General features: G+C 51.8%; 1 protein-coding gene across 5 annotated transcripts in view; it reads right to left on the bottom strand.

Annotated features, from left to right (window-relative positions):
• Positions 1-12,008, bottom strand: part of LOC144828423 (alanine aminotransferase 2) — a 690,396-nt gene that overhangs the window by 388,678 nt on the left and 289,710 nt on the right. The gene's annotated exons all lie outside the window — the stretch shown is intronic.

Raw genomic sequence — 12,008 nt, 5'->3', positions numbered from 1 at the left:
CTGCGTGACGAAACCCGACACTACTTCGACCCTGTGCACCCGCTTCCTGTGGGTGAGGTAACTCAGCAACGCCGGTGTTCCCACACTGGTACACACCTCTAGTGTCTGTGTCTAAAGTTTCATCCTCCTAGGTCACTCGGAAGGTTCCTTAATAACTAACTTTGTAACTTTTACGCACCATTGACATTGCATTGGTAAAGCGTGCACTTTCCGCACTGCACCCGAGTCCCGCGGGCCTTTCCCGACTTCTTCACTGCTAGTCCCGAACAGCTCTAGCGATTCCCCAGGCCGTAGGCCTCTTCACTTTCCCCATAGTGGTTCTTATACCACTATTTTAGTATATGGTTTAGGTGGCCCCTAGGGCTCATCCAAAATTGTGCAACTTTTGTGTATTTAAACTGTATTTTGTTTTAACGCATTTGCTTCTGTGCTCATAAAGAGTATCAGGGTTATTTGTAGAAATAAATCTATATATATTTTCAATATATATCTGTGTGGTGTCCTTTCATTTGGTATTCAAGGGATTGTGTATGGTAAAACAGCTTGCTTCACATGCCTTTACAGAGTTTAGCCTAAGACTGCTTAGTCCATGCTACCCCTAGGATAGCTTGTCTATAAGGTTGACTTTACAACCTGCACCATAAGGGTTGCTTGGCATGGTACAAGGTGATCACTAGAACTAGTGAGCATCATATACCAGGCCAACTTCTCACACTCATCCCAGCCCATCTCCTGCTAGACAGGTCCTCCCTGCCCCCATCCACAAAAGCTGCCAGCCTATGTATATGTAAAAAAAATACAAAAAGTGTCCTAGGTACTGGGTAAAGTCCTCCACATGGCGACCATACCCGTCACTCCACCACTCTATCGATCTATCAGGGTTCTTATAGAGTGTGGCCAATCATCTGTTAGGGTCTCAAGTCACTGGGGAGGGGGGAGGGGGGAGTCTGCAGTTCAGTGGAAGAGCCAGGACTTGGGGTCCTTCCTGAATTGAGGCAGTGACGGCGATTGCCTGAGGTTGTGCACCTTATCAAAGCTCCAGACAAAACAGATCTGAAGCAGGGTCTCGCTTTTACCATATAGTGCCCCATGCCCATTCTGATCACATCTGAAACATAAGAGTCTCAGTTGTCCCTGCCAGCCCACAGACCTGGCAGGGGGCTGAGGGGGGGTAATCAGGCTTAGAATGTGTGACTCAGAATAATGCAAACCCCAAAAAGTGATCCAAACCTTAGGTTCTCACCCGCTGCCCTGGCCAAATCCTTGCTTCATGAAAGACATATCCAAGCAAGACTTGTGTTCCCAAGATACTTAACCAATCATTCAGATCCAATACACAAGTGACCCAAACACACCAGCCTGTTCAGAGGGTGGCACCCGTGGTAGTGCTTATGAAGGTGGTGACTGTGCCCACATGGCTCCCCTGCAGATCTCTTTACAGGGAATCTCTCTGAGCCTCAGCCTGGGATGCTGCGATGTGGCCTAGTGGCCAGAGCTACTGACCCTGGAACTAGGGAACCAGTATTAACAAGCATTTACAATGCAACGGTTTCGCCTTTGCCAAAGTTAGAGCTATTGGCATTGTAAATGACAAATTTTATTTATGTGTTGGTTTTGAAAACAGATAAATAAATGGCATTGTCATTTACATTGCCAACAGCTTAATCTCTTGCAAATGTAAGACCTATTGTACCCTACTGGATTTCACTGAAGAAATTCAGAGTCTGGTCTGCAGGTGTAACGTGACAGACGGCCAATTGACAGCTGAGGGGGTTAAACCGTGCTGGGGTGGCAAATTAAGGCGACGCATGCTGTCCGTGCTTGTGAGGAGGTAGTGCACCTGTTGAGGGAGAGAGAGTGTGTTTGCATATGTGCGTGCATGCATGTGTGTGTGTGAATAAGCACTTCCAAGATTTAGTGGGACTAGAGTTTTTATCTACAAATCATTGTTTTCAGCTGTGTTCTAATGGAATCAAAACAACACTACACCCCCCATAATGCATAGTGTGATCACATAAAAGTACAGAACTGGAAAGAGTGTCCATAATGACCAGCTAGACGGTTGTCACCCTAAGAAGGATGTGCTTCAGTCTCCAGTGCCACGGGCGAGTGGAAACACACACTGTGCTGGTGGAGAAGTAGAAGAAGTACAAGTGTCCATAGAAGAGAAGTAGAGGGGATGCACTCTCCACTCTCTATCCACTCTGCACTCCCTATGCACTATGCACTCTCCACTCCCTATGCACTCTCCACTCCCTATGCACTCTCCACTCCCTATGCACTCTGCACTCCCTATCCACTCTGCACTCCCTATCCACTCTGCACTCCCTATCCACTCTGCACTCCCTATCCACTCTGCACTCCCTATCCACTCTGCACTCCCTATCCACTCTGCACTCCCTATCCACTCTGCAGTCCCTATCCACTCTGCACTCCCTATCCACTCTGCACTCTGCACTCCCTATGCACTCTGCACTCCCTATGCACTCTGCACTCCCTATGCACTCTCCACTCTGCACTCCCTATGCACTCTCCACTCTGCACTCCCTATGCACTCTCCACTCTGCACTCCCTATGCACTCTCCACTCACTATGCACTCTCCACTCACTATGCACTCTCCACTCCCTATGCACTCTCCACTCTCCACTCACTATGCACTCTCCACTCCCTATGCACTCTCCACTCTCCACTCCCTATGCACTCTCCACTCCCTATGCACTCTCCACTCCCTATGCACTCTCCACTCCCTATGTACTCTCCACTCTGCACTCCCTATGCACTCTCCACTCTGCACTCCCTATGCACTCTCCACTCCCTATGCACTCTCCACTCCCTATGCACTCTCCACTCCCTATGCACTCTCCACTCCCTATGCACTCTCCACTCCCTATGCACTCTGCACTCCCTATGCACTCTGCACTCCCTATGCACTCTGCACTCTCCACTCCCTATGCACTCTCCACTCTCCACTCCCTATGCACTCTGCACTCCCTATCCACTCTGCACTCCCTATGCACTCTCCACTCTGCACTCCCTATGCACTCTCCACTCTGCACTCCCTATGCACTCTCCACTCACTATGCACTCTCCACTCCCTATGCACTCTCCACTCCCTATGCACTCTCCACTCCCTATGCACTCTCCACTCCCTATCCACTCTCCACTCCCTATCCACTCTCCACTCCCTATGCACTCTGCACTCCCTATGCACTCTGCACTCCCTATGCACTCTCCACTCCCTATGCACTCTCCACTCCCTATGCACTCTCCACTCCCTATGCACTCTCCACTCCCTATGCACTCTCCACTCCTTATGCACTCTGCACTCCCTATGCACTCTGCACTCCCTATGCACTCTCCACTCTGCACTCCCTATGCACTCTGCACTCCCTATGCACTCTGCACTCCCTATGCACTCTGCACTCCCTATGCACTCTCCACTCCCTATGCACGCTGCACTCCCTATGCACTCTCCACTCTGCACACTGCACTCCCTATGCACTCTCTACTCTGCACTCCCTATGCACTCTGCACTCCCTATGCACTCTGCACTCCCTATGCACTCTGCACTCTCCACTCCCTATGCACTCTCCACTCTGCACTCCCTATGCACTCTCCACTCTGCACTCCCTATGCACTCTCCACTCCCTATGCACTCTCCACTCCCTATGCACTCTCCACTCCCTATGCACTCTCCACTCCCTATGCACTCTCCACTCCCCACTCTGCACTCCCTATGCACTCTGCAGTCCCTATGCACTCTCCACTCTGCACTCCCTATGCACTCTCCGCTCTGCACTCTCCACTCACTATGCACTCTCCACTCACTATGCACTCTCCACTCTCCACTCCCTATGCACTCTCCACTCCCTATGCACTCTCCACTCCCTATGCACTCTCCACTCCCTATGCACTCTGCACTCTCCACTCCCTATGCACTCTGCACTCCCTATGCACTCTGCACTCTCCACTCCCTATGCACTCTGCACTCCCTATGCACTCTGCACTCTCCACTCCCTATGCACTCTGCACTCCCTATGCACTCTCCACTCCCTATGCACGCTGCACTCCCTATGCACTCTCCACTCTGCACTCTGCACTCCCTATGCACTCTCCACTCTGCACTCCCTATGCACTCTGCACTCCCTATGCACTCTGCACTCCCTATGCACTCTGCACTCCCTATGCACTCTGCACTCTCCACTCCCTATGCACTCTCCACTCTGCACTCCCTATGCACTCTCCACTCCCTATGCACTCTCCACTCCCTATGCACTCTCCACTCCCCACTCTGCACTCCCTATGCACTCTGCAGTCCCTATGCACTCTCCACTCTGCACTCCCTATGCACTCTCCACTCCCTATGCACTCTCCACTCCCTATGCACTCTGCACTCCCTATGCACTCTCCACTCTGCACTCCCTATGCACTCTCCACTCTGCACTCCCTATGCACTCTCCACTCACTATGCACTCTCCACTCACTATGCACTCTCCACTCTCCACTCCCTATGCACTCTCCACTCTCCACTCCCTATGCACTCTCCACTCTCCACTCCCTATGCACTCTCCACTCCCTATGCACTCTCCACTCCCTATGCACTCTCCACTCCCTATGCACTCTCCACTCCCTATGCACTCTCCACTCTGCACTCCCTATGCACTCTCCACTCTGCACTCCCTATGCACTCTCCACTCCCTATGCACTCTCCACTCTGCACTCCCTATGCACTCTGCACTCCCTATGCACTCTGCACTCCCTATGCACTCTGCACTCCCTATGCACTCTGCACTCTCCACTCCCTATGCACTCTGCACTCTCCACTCCCTATGCACTCTGCACTCTCCACTCCCTATGCACTCTCCACTCTCCACTCCCTATGCACTCTCCACTCTGCACTCCCTATGCACTCTCCACTCTGCACTCCCTATGCACTCTGCACTCCCTATCCACTCTGCACTCCCTATGCACTCTCCACTCTGCACTCCCTATGCACTCTCCACTCTGCACTCCCTATGCACTCTCCACTCCCTATGCACTCTCCACTCCCTATGCACTCTCCACTCTGCACTCCCTATGCACTCTCCACTCTGCACTCCCTATGCACTCTCCACTCCCTATGCACTCTCCACTCCCTATGCACTCTCCACTCCCCACTCTGCACTCCCTATGCACTCTGCAGTCCCTATGCACTCTCCACTCTGCACTCCCTATGCACTCTCCACTCCCTATGCACTCTCCACTCTGCACTCCCTATGCACTCTCCACTCTGCACTCACTATGCACTCTCCACTCACTATGCACTCTCCACTCACTATGCACTCTCCACTCCCTATGCACTCTCCACTCCCTATGCACTCTCCACTCCCTATGCACTCTCCACTCCCTATGCACTCTCCACTCTGCACTCCCTATGCACTCTCCACTCTGCACTCCCTATGCACTCTCCACTCCCTATGCAATCTCCACTCTGCACTCCCTATGCACTCTCCACTCTGCACTCCCTATGCACTCTCCACTCCCTATGCACTCTCCACTCTGCACTCCCTATGCACTCTGCACTCCCTATGCACTCTGCACTCCCTATGCACTCTGCACTCCCTATGCACTCTGCACTCTCCACTCCCTATGCACTCTGCACTCTCCACTCCCTATGCACTCTGCACTCTCCACTCCCTATGCACTCTCCACTCTCCACTCCCTATGCACTCTCCACTCTGCACTCCCTATGCACTCTGCACTCCCTGTCCACTCTGCACTCCCTATGCACTCTCCACTCTGCACTCCCTATGCACTCTCCACTCTGCACTCCCTATGCACTCTCCACTCCCTATGCACTCTCCACTCCCTATGCACTCTCCACTCTGCACTCCCTATGCACTCTCCACTCTGCACTCCCTATGCACTCTCCACTCCCTATGCACTCTCCACTCCCTATGCACTCTCCACTCCCCACTCTGCACTCCCTATGCACTCTGCAGTCCCTATGCACTCTCCACTCTGCACTCCCTATGCACTCTCCACTCCCTATGCACTCTCCACTCTGCACTCCCTATGCACTCTCCACTCTGCACTCACTATGCACTCTCCACTCACTATGCACTCTCCACTCACTATGCACTCTCCACTCCCTATGCACTCTCCACTCCCTATGCACTCTCCACTCCCTATGCACTCTCCACTCCCTATGCACTCTCCACTCTGCACTCCCTATGCACTCTCCACTCTGCACTCCCTATGCACTCTCCACTCCCTATGCACTCTCCACTCTGCACTCCCTATGCACTCTGCACTCCCTATGCACTCTGCACTCCCTATGCACTCTGCACTCCCTATGCACTCTGCACTCTCCACTCCCTATGCACTCTCCACTCTGCACTCCCTATGCACTCTCCACTCTCCACTCCCTATGCACTCTCCACTCTGCACTCCCTATGCACTCTGCACTCCCTATCCACTCTGCACTCCCTATGCACTCTCCACTCTGCACTCCCTATGCACTCTCCACTCACTATGCACTCTCCACTCCCTATGCACTCTCCACTCCCTATGCACTCTCCACTCCCTATGCACTCTCCACTCCCTATGCACTCTCCACTCCCTATGCACTCTGCACTCTGCACTCCCTATGCACTCTGCACTCCCTATGCACTCCCCACTCCCTATGCACTCTCTATGCACTCTGACCTCCCTATGCACTCTGCACTCCCTATGCACTCTGCACTCCCTATGCACTCTCCACTCTGCACTCCCTATGCACTCTCCACTCCCTATGCACTCTGCACTCCCTATGCACTCTGCACTCCCTATGCACTCTCTATGCACTCTCCACTCTGCACTCCCTATGCACTCTCCACTCCCTATCCACTCTGCACTCCCTATGCACTCTGCACTCTCCACTCCCTATGCACTCTGCACTCCCTATGCACTCTGCACTCTCCACTCCCTATGCACTCTCCACTCCCTATGCACTCTGCACTCCCTATGCACTCCCCACTCCCTATGCACTCCCCACTCCCTATGCACTCTGCACTCCCTATGCACTCTCCACTCCCTATGCACTCTCCACTCTGCACTCCCTATGCACTCTCCACTCCCTATGCACTCTGCACTCCCTATGCACTCTCCACTCTCTATGCACTCTCCACTCCCTATGCACTCTCCACTCCCTATGCACTCCCTATGCACTCTCCACTCTGCACTCCCTATGCACTCTCCACTCCCTATGCACTCTCCACTCCCCACTCTGCACTCCCTATGCACTCTGCAGTCCCTATGCACTATGCACTCTCCACTCCCTATGCACTCTCCACTCCCTATGCACTCTCCACTCCCTATGCACTCTCCACTCCCTATGCACTCTCCACTCTCTATCCACTCTGCACTCCCTATGCACTCTCCACTCTGCACTCCCTATGCACTCTCCACTCTGCACTCCCTATGCACTCCCTATGCACTCTGCACTCCCTATGCACTCTGCACTCCCTATGCACTCTGCACTCCCTATGCACTCCCTATGCACTCTCCACTCTGCACTCCCTATGCACTCTCCACTCTGCACTCCCTATGCACTCTCCACTCTGCACTCCCTATGCACTCTCCACTCCCTATGCACTCTCCACTCCCCACTCTGCACTCCCTATGCACTCTCCACTCCCTATGCACTCTGCACTCCCTATGCACTCTGCACTCCCTATGCACTCCCTATGCACTCTCCACTCTGCACTCCCTATGCACTCTCCACTCTGCACTCCCTATGCACTCTCCACTCTGCACTCCCTATGCACTCTCCACTCCCTATGCACTCTCCACTCCCCACTCTGCACTCCCTATGCACTCTCCACTCCCTATGCACTCTCCACTCCCTATGCACTCTCCACTCCCTATGCACTCTCCACTCCCTATGCACTCTCCACTCCCTATGCACTCTCCACTCCCTATGCACTCTCCACGCACTCTCCACTCTCTATGCACTCTCCACTCTCTATGCACTCTCCATTCCCTATGCACTCTCCACTCCCTATGCACTCTCCACTCCCTATGCACTCTCCACTCCCTATGCACTCTCCACTCCCTATGCACTCTCCACTCCCTATGCACTCTCCACTCCCTATGCACTCTCCACTCTCTATCCACTCTGCACTCCCTATGCACTCTCCACTCTGCACTCCCTATGCACTCTCCACTCTGCACTCCCTATGCACTCTCCACTCCCTATGCACTCTCCACTCCCTATGCACTCTCCACTCCCTGTGCACTCCCTATGCACTCTCCACTCTGCACTCTCTATGCACTCTCCACTCCCTATGCACTCTCCACTCCCTATGCACTCTCCACTCCCTATGCACTCTCCACTCCCTATGCACTCTGCACTCCCTATGCACTCTCCACTCTGCACTCTCTATGATGCTCTTCAGCGCTTTGCAGTGCGGTTAGGATATGAAGCGCTATATAAATTCAACTGTAATGCATTACGAAAAATGCCAAACCATGAAAAAACTCCCTGTTGCAAATCTTATGAGCAGTTTTACAAGTGTCTCACGAGGGGCACGAGATGCTTAGCCCATACGAGTCTATTTAGGCCGTTTGGGTACTGAACACCCGCAGTTTTAAGGACATTATTAAAACGGACTGTAAAGTCGAACTGAAAGAATGAAAAGTTATGCATGCTGCAACAAAGGGGATCAGCCGAGCAATTTCACATCAGACAAACCACTGCGTAGTCCTCACTACAAATAAAGGGGCAAAAATTAGTTTTAGCGCCCATGCACTTGATGAACAGCCAGATCGTGGCCTGTGTCTTCATCATGTATTTTTAACCAACGTACACTGAATTCACGTGCTCCTCCACTAAAAAACAAGCACTCACCTGGGCTTCCTCGCATGGAATGACCAAAACAAACACAGAAGGAAAAAAAACGAAGCTCCGCCCACCGCCGCGATGACGACATCGCAGAGGCAGAGAGGGAAAAAATCGCGGGAACGCCCCCGAATCTGGTCCGGCCTTGACGGACAGATCCGGCTCCCAATGGCTAGCCTCCATTTATGGAGCTAGCCAATGGGAGGTGGGGGACGTTCCAATAGCCAATATGGTCAACAAAAGATTTCACCTGCGCGAACTGCTTGCGCAGATCGCCAGGTCGAAACCTAAAAACTTGGCTTACCATCTGTCATTCTGGATAAATCACGTACTGACCCGTGTCTCAAACAAAAGAACATGTGTAAAGTGCGCTAATGCCGTTGAACCAGGTTCAGGCTACACAAAAATGCAAAAGGATTGTAAAAAGAGTCCCAGAATATAGCATGTTGTTAGCTAGAAAACTATGACCAGCTGAAGGTGTCACTGGCCAGCAAGGCATTATGGGCGTTCTTCCAATTGGTTCAGATGAAGTAAACAGAGGGTGTAACACCCGGATGAGCAGAGCCCTCAAGATTCCCATTTGCAAGTGTAAATAGCTCATTTAAGGCAGGGTTTCTATTTCTGTTCTGGTCCCGGAAGTCCTGCGAATCCAGTCATACATTAATGACTAGAAGCGCCGGATTGCAGAGTGGAAAAGTTTGTCTCGGCGAGCTCATCACTATGCAGTTAGGAAAATGAAGAGATTTTGTTTAGGGGTAACTTTGCTATCAAATTGTCTTCCTGTGGGATTCGAACCCAGGCAAAGCAGAGCTCTCAGCTTTCCCATGTTTGTGCATAAGCATCTCTTCAAGGGGAGATATTTGCTTTGCATTCTGGTACTTGTAGTTAAAGAGGACCACAACTCTATCATTGGAAAGGAGAATGCCTGGACAGGATTAGCTACGCGACCACGGACTTGTGAAAAGTAGGAGCTCTTCGCTTTCACCACAATTCTTTGCTCAAACTAATATTGAAATAGTTTAGAATATCGTGAGTTTATTCTGGCCCACAGAGGGCCCAGAAAGCTTCTCGAACGGAGAGCCCTCCTGCCCGAGGTCCTCGTGTAAGGCTGAAGTATAAGTCGGGACTTTTTCCCCCAAAAGGGAAATGCAGACTCGAAGGAAAAAAAAAGAAGCATTTTTGGGACTACATTCTTGTTGTTACTGATGAGAAGTAGGCGCCTCACTGCTAGAACACGGAATTCGTCTAATAGAAAACCTCTTATTTACATGCCTATGACTCATCTCTGGTGCGAGGATTTTCGGAAACCAAGTAAAATGATATTTTGCTGTTCAGGCTCTCCCTTTCTCCATAACTAGAAAGCCTTTCTTTTTGGAGGGGGTATTTATTGCACTCTACCACCCTCTTGTGGTTAGTTGTAGTGACGCCATAACGTCCCTCATTCGGGGGCAGATTTATGAGGCACTTGCGCCACGTTTACGCCGCTGTTGCGTCACGCAAGGCGGCGTAAACGTGGCGCATCCCTACGAACGATTTACAACGTGACGCATCTAGGCAGATGCGTCACGTTGTAAAGCCCTGCGCCGCTTGTGGGCGTTCCGGCGCAGGGTGGGCGTTCCGGGGCAGGTGCGCCTCGCAAAAGTGGCTGAGTGAAATCTTTAAGATTTCACTCAGTCACTTTCAGGCCAATGCTGCGTCAAAAGCCTGCGCCTGCTTGAAGCAGGCGTAGGTCTTGACGCAGCATTGTGGAGATGGGGCACCCCCGAGCCTTGCTGGAGCTGCGTCGCGCTTGCGACGCAACTCCAGCAATGCGTCACCTTTACGGCACAGATGCGTCACGCATCTGTGCCGTTTTTGCCCCATGGTGCGCCGCATCATAAATGCGGCGCACCATGGGTGGCGGAGCTGTGGCGCACTGTGGCGCATGTTAACTGGCGCATCCCTGGGGATGCGCCAGTTAACATAAATCTGCCCCCGAGTGTCCTTAATACACACCAGCCCTGCTTCCATGTCATTGCCCATGGACCAGCTCGTGGCTAGGGAGTGGAGTGGTGATGCCGAAGGGCAGGACCTCTGAGAGGCCACGGCCAAGTGCGCACGAGACGCTAACTTTATTAAAAACCGGGAGAACAAATGGCGCGTGTTGAGTCTGATGGATGGGCGTGCATCGGTGGTCTGGCCCAGAAGGTCTAAATATGAGGCCCATTTGAGGTCATCCCAGGCCAAAGAGGCCACGTGTCCCATCCCAAGGGGCAGGGTGATGAAAGTTATGTAGGAACTCAAGCCGTCTCTGTGTTGGAATCTTGGAGGGGTGGGGGGGACTTCTTGGTGGTCACGTGCATGCCCCGGCTAGAGTCTCGCAACTCGCAAAGCGAGGCACGCGACCAGCGCTGTTTATGTGGCGTAACGAACCTTGAGGGGGCCCCCCTGCAGGGTACGTGAAGGGGCCCCCTCCGGGCTCAATCTAGAGCCCCCCAGCAGAAGTGCGGTGCTGACGGGGCTCCCTGGAGGGTGAGGGCCCCTCCGCACCGCGGGGGCTGCAGGGCCTGTGTTACGCTCGAAATTTCCGAGCCTTTCTTTGAAATCTGAGCCTTAGGTGACGCTTGATGTAGGACTTCTAGGAATATCTTCAGTGTCGCTGGCTTCTAAAGTCAGCTAATGTGGCATCCTTTATGTATTCATTCATTTAGTTATATTTAGCAAATAGTAACACGATTCCTTTAAAATTAAAATACCTTTCAGAGACGCCAGACCGACTTAAATTACATGACTTTCCTCGCATTTGATGAGCCTTCCCTGGCCTTTCAGATGCACTTGCATAGTGTGTATATGTATAAATAAATATGTAGGTGTGTATATGTATGTACATATACATGTATGAATGTATATATGTATGTAATATATATGTGTGTGTGTGTGTGTATATATATTTACAAATATCTATGTATATAAATGTATACATATATATATGCTACGTCTCAACCCGGCGAATATTTTCAAGTCAATGGCCTTTCATTCAGGAAGCAGTTTCAATAACATCCTATATGACGGTCTTTTCCCCAGCCCAGGGGCCTTAAAGAGCCACCACCCACATTTCTATCTTTTTCCGACACTCTGATCGAGCCTTTCCGGTCTTCGGAGACACCA

The sequence above is a fragment of the Lissotriton helveticus genome, chromosome 4_1, assembly GCF_964261635.1.
Source record: "Lissotriton helveticus chromosome 4_1, aLisHel1.1, whole genome shotgun sequence".
Lineage (NCBI taxonomy): Eukaryota > Metazoa > Chordata > Amphibia > Caudata > Salamandridae > Lissotriton > Lissotriton helveticus.
The sequence above is the reverse complement of the archived record's forward strand: the minus strand, read 5'-3'. Positions and strand labels throughout refer to the sequence as shown.